Consider the following 7,423-nt stretch of genomic DNA (forward strand, 5'->3'; position numbering starts at 1 on the left):
GTGATCTCAACTCACTGCAACCTCTGCCTCCCAGGTTCAAGTGATTCTCCTGCCTCAGCCTCCTGAGTAGCTGGGATTACAGGTACCCACCACCACACTTGGCTAATTTTTTTATTTTTAGTAGAGACGGGGTTTCGCCATGTTGGCCAGGCTGGTCTCTCAAACTCCTGACCTCAGGTGATCTGCCCACCTCAGCCCCCAAAGTACTAGGATTCAGGCGTTAGCCACCGCACCTGACCACCAGTGGTAATTTCTGAGCAGTGGGATTACAGATGATTTTTATTCTCTTTGTTGCATTTTTTTCAGAATGTCTAAAATAAAGGTGTAATTCTTTTGTAATAAAAAAAATCCCATTTTAAAGAACTTTAGGGGCTTTTAATAGCTGTTTATTTAATAAGTATATTTTTCATCCCCATCTGTCTTATCACAAATCATTCAGTGCAATAGCAAAATTCAGAAAAGTAAAATTGTAAGAATTGTACACATTTATCTTTATTTCTTACATATTTGTTACACAAGGGGTGACTGTGTATGCTCTTTCTTCATCTTTTATTCTCTGTCTCCTCCCTTGCCATAATAAGCTATAAAAATCCCAGCCTGAAGCCGGGCACGGTGGCTCAAGCCTGTAATCCCAGCAGTTTGGGAGGCTGAGGCAGGTGGATCATGAAGTCAGGAGATCGAGACCATCCTGGCTAACACAGTGAAATCTCTTCTCTCTACAAAAAAAAAAAAAGAAAAAAAAAACCCAAAAAATTAGCCAGGCGTGGTGGCGGGCGCCTGTAGTCCCAGCTATTCAGGAGTCTGAGGCAGGAGAATCACTTTAACCCGGGAGGTGAAGGTTGCAGTGAGCTGAGATCGTGCCACTGCACTCCAGCCTGGGTGACAGAGTAAGACTCTGTCTCAAAAGAAAAGAAAAGAAAAGAAAAGAAAGAAATCCCAGCCCGCAATTCCCAGGTTACCACATGCCCAGGATAAGTGCCCAAGATGTCTGCCCTTTAGGGAATGAATGCTTCCAGTAAGCATAGCCAGTTTCTGGCTAAAGAGCTTGTATATTTTGCTTTTTATTTAAAAATTGGGACAGAAAAAGATGTGTTTCTTCAAGAAGAGGGATCTTAGGAATTAGCAGTATCTTTTTGGTTTTGGTGTCTGTCTAGCCTTTACTTTTACAGATTTGAGATTAGACCTTTTTGGCGCAACTCTCCAGAAGGAAGGGAAGACAATAGGGGACCTGTCCTCCTTGGCAAGTTTAGTATTACAAAAGAGAAATAGCCTGACTTGCATTTGATATGGAGGAAAAGGGGTTGGAAAAATTCTAATAAGGTCTAGTTGTGGGAAAAGAAGGAAAAGCTGGCCTTGCCATCTGCACAGTCAATAGGCCCTGAGTCCCTGGTAGCCAGAGCTGGCAGAAGTCTATCCTGGTGGTTTTGGTTCCTTCCTCCCTCCTCTGTGAGCCCCCTTTCCCACCGCACAGTGTTTGGTGGAGTTTTCTGTCTCTGGTGGTCTTCAACTTCAATACGAATGTTTCTGTATTCACACGACTTCAGGGGAATAGCCATTCCCCTTACATTCAATCTTCCTTAACTTAATCTTTAAATTTTCCCTAGGTCATTGGGGAAATGTATGGCTGGGTCATATTCACACCCATGTAATTTAAACAGCAAAGTGCCCCTGAATCACCTCGGGGGACTTGTTAAAATGCAGATTCTGACTCAAGCAGGACCTATGGATGCTTGAACTGCATCCATGGACCACAATTTAAGGGCTTATAGGTATGGGCCTGGGATACCCTTACAGAAATGATCTACGATGCCTGTCAAGCGTGCAGCTTCCTGGGCTCTCTCGTGGGTTTTCTAGATCCACCAGGACGCTAAAGTTTGCATCCTGCATGTAAAATTCCTGCATGCTGAGGTTTGAGAACCACAGCCTTAGGTTTTTGTTTTTTTGTTTTGTTTTTGTTTTTGTTTTTTGGGGATTTTTTGTTTTTTTTGTTTTTCTTTTGAGACGAAGTCTCACTCTGTCACCCAGGCTGGAGTGCAGTGGCCTGATCTCGGCTCACTGCAACCTCTGCCTCCCCAGTTCAAGTGATTCTCCTGACTCAGCCTCCCAAGTAGCTGGGATTACAGGCATGTGCTGCCACACCCAGCTTTTTTTTATTTATTTATTTTTTTTATTTTTTATTTTTAGTAGAGATAGGGGTTCATCATGTTGGCCAGGTTGATCTTAAACTCCTGACCTCAAGTGATCTGCCCGCCTCAGCCTCCCAAAGTGCTGGGATTACAGGCTTGAGCCACCACACCTGGCCACAGCCTTAGCTTTAAGTGGTTTCTAAATGTGCGTCAAGTCACAACCACTTTTAACCAAGTATTATTTAAACACCCCTTTTTGGGTGATGAATAATTTAAAAGCCATGTTGAAAGCTGTCTACTGTGTGAAGTCTACTAATTTTCTTATTAACCCAAGGGACTCAGACTGAGATGAAAAAAAAAACAAAACCCTGAAAAAAATTTGCATTTGATGGTCCAAACAGGTTTTAACATAATCCATTGTCAATATCCAATATCTACTGAGTGTTTGCAAGGCTCCCAGACCATGAAATACCTATCTTTTGTTCCAGGGAAAGATAGCTGCAGACACCAGGAGGATTCTCCTTAAGGCAAGAAAAGCCCCCTTTTTAAAAATTTTTTTTGTTTGTTTTACAAGATCAGCTACAAACTCTTTTAGGTAAACAACTTCAAAGAACTTCATGGGCTCTGGGAAGGCTTAAATGTGATCAGAATATATATCCTGTGTTTAAAACGGCTATAAACTTCCAACAATCTTTTTTTCTAACATTTATCAGTAGGAAGTAGTGCAAGAAGACTAGGCTTTGCATTTAATGTTTTTTAACCCTCTATTTATGCTGAAAAAGATGGTCATGTAATGGCATGTGTTTTTTTTTTCCCCCCTCCACTTATAACTCCCATGGGCCAATTAAGACTATGAACTGCTCTCATTTTTACTAGGAGACTATTTAATCCCTAAGGTAATTTAGAAGCACTATTCTGTTTGCTGATATTCATAATTATACGCATTCAGTGGTGATTAAGAGGCTGCAGCTGGATAATAAAACACCAACAGTCTCCTTGTTGTTACATAAAAAGATAATCCTTCATTTCAACTGTACAGCTGTCAGTGCTGGGTAAATCAAACACATAAAAACTTGCAATATTATCTTTCTCAGATTTGATCCTTGTAAATTCCATAGCTAAGACCCCTTGAATCAAAGCATCAGACCATGCTTCTTTCTTGATGTGTGTTTGGTTTACATTTTTAGCTGCCACTGAGTATTATTCCAAACTGGGGACAGCACCTTCTGAGGGGCTTCCTAGAGAGCAGTCCTCTCCATCTGGTCATTGAACAAAAATGCATTCAGTTATATGAGGAAACTACTGCCTGCTCTTTGCAGCATTAATTTCTGGTTTGTGTTTGGTGAGCCAGGAAGCAATCATGGGTCTGGAAAGGTGACGTCTCAACTCGGGTTCTAAATAACATTCTTTTTCAACACTGTTAGGTGCTGTGAACACAGAGCTGCTGGGAATAAAAAAGGTCCTAATTTAGAAGTATCCCAACTCCACGCTTGAGGGATATATTATAAACCATTAAACATTGATTGGAAAAGGGTTATATTTGAAATTCCACTTTGCTTCTCTTGGTGTGTGCAATTTTAAAATACCATTGATTCAGGAAATGATAAGGAAAGAATGATGTGTGCTAAACAAGACATTGAACAGGGCTGGCATACTTTTTCTGTAAAGGGCCAGATAGTAAGTATCTTAGGCTCACCTCTTTGTAGCATAAAAGCAGCCACAGGCAAACATAAATGTGTCTGTGTTCCAATAAAACTTTATTTATGGATACTGAAATTTGAATTTCATATAATTTTCTCATGCCATGAAATACTATTCTCTTGATTTTTTTTCCTCCCAACCATTTAAAAATGTAAAAGCCATTCTTAGCTCAAGGGTCATTCTAAAACGGGCAGTGGGCTGGACTGGGTCCATAGGCCGTCATTTGCTGATTTTTCATGCAGAGCATCAAAACTGTTTTTGCTTTTTGAATTTCCTTGACCAATCACTGAGTTTCTACAATTGGCATCATTATGAATATTGCTTTCTACTTAAGCATCCACTGATATCTAGTATGTTCTTAGGTTTGGCTCAATGACCAGAGGCAGTTTTCAATAACACATCATGACAATTACCAGAAGCAAATGTAATGTGCAAATATCAGGATTGCTGTCATAAGAAAAATAACAATACAGTGACACAAGTCATTTTTTTAGAAATGTAAAAAGATTTACAAGACTGTAAACCTGAAGTCCTGGTTGCTTTTTAAGCTTTAGACGTGAGGCAACCACAGGATTCTGTGTTGGGGAGAAGTAGAAACAATAATCTCCCCTTTTTGATGGTATAATCAAGTTGATCTCTTTTGGTTTTGCTATTTCCCTGCTGTCTCCACAAGGCTAACTCATTTTCAAGGCTAACTAAAACAGGCTTCTCACCTACTTGGCTTCCCCAGCTGTCATTTTATAAAGAGTAAGTTGAAAACGAAAGTGTGGGCTTCGTCTCCAGGACTGTTGTCCTAATTATTTTGTTTGAGGGAAAATACAACAGAATTTTGTCATGCAATGTTTTTGAAAGGCTTTTTATGAAAGCCAGTTCCTATTCTGACTCACTGGTTTCCTCTCAGTGCGTTCTGCGAGCCTCACGAGATAGTGTGTACCCTGCAGTATGCAGAGTAAAAGCGATACCATGGGCGTTTTGGGTCTGTACATATTCCTGTATAGTTAGTTCCATCAGATAATCTGGCGAGGCTTTACGATTTTTTTTTCCTCCACCACTTCTAGGGGAAGGATCCTGTGGTGTTTAAAAAAAAAAAAAAAAAAAAAAAAAAAAAAGGCTCTAAAATAAATATTTCCCAACCTTTCCAATAGGGTTTTGGGCCTTCGGGTATGAGTTTTTAGTAAAATTTTTAAACACAGGCATTCAAGGAATATACACCCAGCCGCCCATTGGGAGTTGACATGTGGTCCCTCGCTAATGTATAGCAAGTGTTTCAAACTGTTGTTAGCAAAGATGGTTTTCGGTGTCTGTGCCCGGGAGATGGCCTTCCGCTACGGGAGGGCAGGAGGTGGCCGGGGATCTGTCCCCGCTCACTAACCTAACCATGGTTCGGATTTCTGGCCTAAACCCAGACATTTGAGCGCCTCATAGCTCATGGGGAACCTGACAGGCAATTGTATTATGAAAGCTGACATGCTGAATGGACCCTTCTTAACGATATTCTTTACCTGTCTCTTTGTGTTAAAGTGGGAACAAGCAAAGTAGCAGAGGAGAGAGTCGACCGAGGCGGGAGGGAGGTGGCAGGTGGAATGAAATATCGGGCAGTTTCATGTGCGGAGCTGATGTCGCCGGCATAACAAGAAAGGGTTGCACAGAACAAATCTCTATTGTTCCCTGTCATCTTTAAATGAGTGTCAAAGTAGGCAGGGGGGCTTTGACCGTTAACCGCACAATTTAGCCTGCCTGTTGTGTCCCGCGGGCCCCACCTCCTTGGAGTTTCTCAGATTAGAAAAGAAGGCCCCAGCCCCTTATAAATGGGCCATCTCTTGTTCTTTGTGTCCGGACTGCCTAGTGTGAAATCCACAGTGACGTTAAATGTTTTCTAATGAATAATTACTGAAAGGAAATGGAGGGCTATATGTGTAATGGATTGTAGCGCATTAAAATGTTTTATTTTGCGCACAAAAATGTTGTCCTTCACAAGCACCATGATTGTTGCGAAAAGGCCTTTGTGCGGACCTGTTTCAATGGATTATCTGCAAGCGTTTCCATCCCAAATGGGAATCAAAGGGCGTCTTTGGCAAACTAATGTTTTTCAAGATGGCAGCCATGAAACGCAGTTAGTATTTAAAGTTGCAGGGTTTAAAGGAATGTTTGAACTCGGGAGATTTTCTCACTTACTTTCCCCACTTTTGATTTGGGAAAGTGAAGCGACTCCCCCCGACCTCTGTCCTGTTCCGGCGGCCGGACGGTCAGCCCTTTACAAGATTCTTGGAGCCTATTTCTTAGGAACAAGCTAGAGGTCCCAGGAATGGGGAGCTGGCACTTTCTCTTGGCTACACTTTTTTTTTTCTTTCTTTCTTTCTTTTTTTTTTTCTTCTTTCTTTCTTTTTTTTTTTTTAATTTCTTGGATGTATGTGGATAAATATGAGTACTGCAGGGAATTTCAAATGTCACCTCGTTGTGAACTTATTCAGATTTTCCCAGTGGGTTTTACTGGGGAAAGTATTGGGATTTGGGTGGCTATTCATTGTCTCTCTAAATACTGAGACCCTTGAGTTCGTGTACCAGCTCTAATCGGTTTATGACAAAATTAATGGGAGTTTCTGGTGCCTCATGAATCAATGTGAACTTCAGAGTTTCAATGACGTTTTGTTGCCAATTAGGCGACCACCATAGCCAGGGTCTAGCCTGCCCCCATCTCTCTTCTCTCTCTCTCTCTCTCTTTCTTCACTAATAATAATGAGGACTGAAAACAAGAATAGCTGTGGTTTTCTGATAACTGTAGGCTAAACATTTTGTGAAGCACATAGTTTTCTAACTTCTCACCATCTGCCTTCATGAGGGGAGAGAGTAGGTGTGTTTATTCCATGGAAAATATTTCCTTGGTCCTCATGGAAGATGTGTGAACTGGAGTCAAAAGAATCTATAGTCTTGCTCTTTCTCCATGAGAACGATCATACTGAACTCCATAAAGAAAAAAACAAATAAGCATTTCTCAACTGTGAATTAGAGAGGTTAACAGAAATAGATCTTGTTTGCAAGACTGTGCCTGAAATCTTGGTTGGTTTTTACATTTTAGGCATGAGACAACGACAGGATTCTATGTTAGGGGAGAAATAGGGGAGAAATAGAAACAATTATCTACACCATTGGAAAGTATAATGGATAGAGTCTCCTTCCCAACCTAGGAACAAAACTCATGTCTATCAAGTTGTTCTCTTTTCCTTTTGCTATTTCCCTGCTGTCTCCACAAGTCTAATTTTCTAGATAAAATAAGACTTCTCACCTACTTGGTTTCCCCAGCTGTAATTTTATAAAGAATAAGTTAAAAATCAAAGTGTGGCCTTTCTCTGACTATTGGAACTGTTGTCCCAATTCTTTTCTTCAAAGGAAAATACAACAGAATTTTGCCATGCAATGTTTTTAAAGGCTTATTATTGTAGGACATAACCCATACACTGAAAAGTGCATAAAATAAATGTGCAACTTAATAAATTATTATAAAGCATACACCCATGTGGTAACCATCCAGGTAAAGACTAGCACCCCAGAAGCCCCTTGTGGTACCTCCTTCATTTAACTCCCTTCATACCCACTAA

At 40.7% G+C, this 7,423-nt stretch overlaps 1 long non-coding RNA gene across 1 annotated transcript; it reads right to left on the reverse strand.

Moving 5' to 3' along the window:
- Nucleotides 1–370: 370 nt before the first annotated feature.
- Nucleotides 371–5,557, reverse strand: LOC105534646. Its single transcript, XR_001005307.1, has 3 exons — nt 5,330–5,557; nt 3,433–3,567; nt 371–716 (listed from the first exon to the last, which is right to left on the reverse strand). It is a non-coding gene; the product is annotated as an uncharacterized LOC105534646 (long non-coding RNA).
- Between the last annotated feature and the right edge of the window lie 1,866 nt (nt 5,558–7,423).

Source organism: Mandrillus leucophaeus, unplaced genomic scaffold, assembly GCF_000951045.1.
Source record: "Mandrillus leucophaeus isolate KB7577 unplaced genomic scaffold, Mleu.le_1.0 Scaffold1370, whole genome shotgun sequence".
Classification (NCBI taxonomy): Eukaryota; Metazoa; Chordata; class Mammalia; order Primates; family Cercopithecidae; genus Mandrillus; species Mandrillus leucophaeus.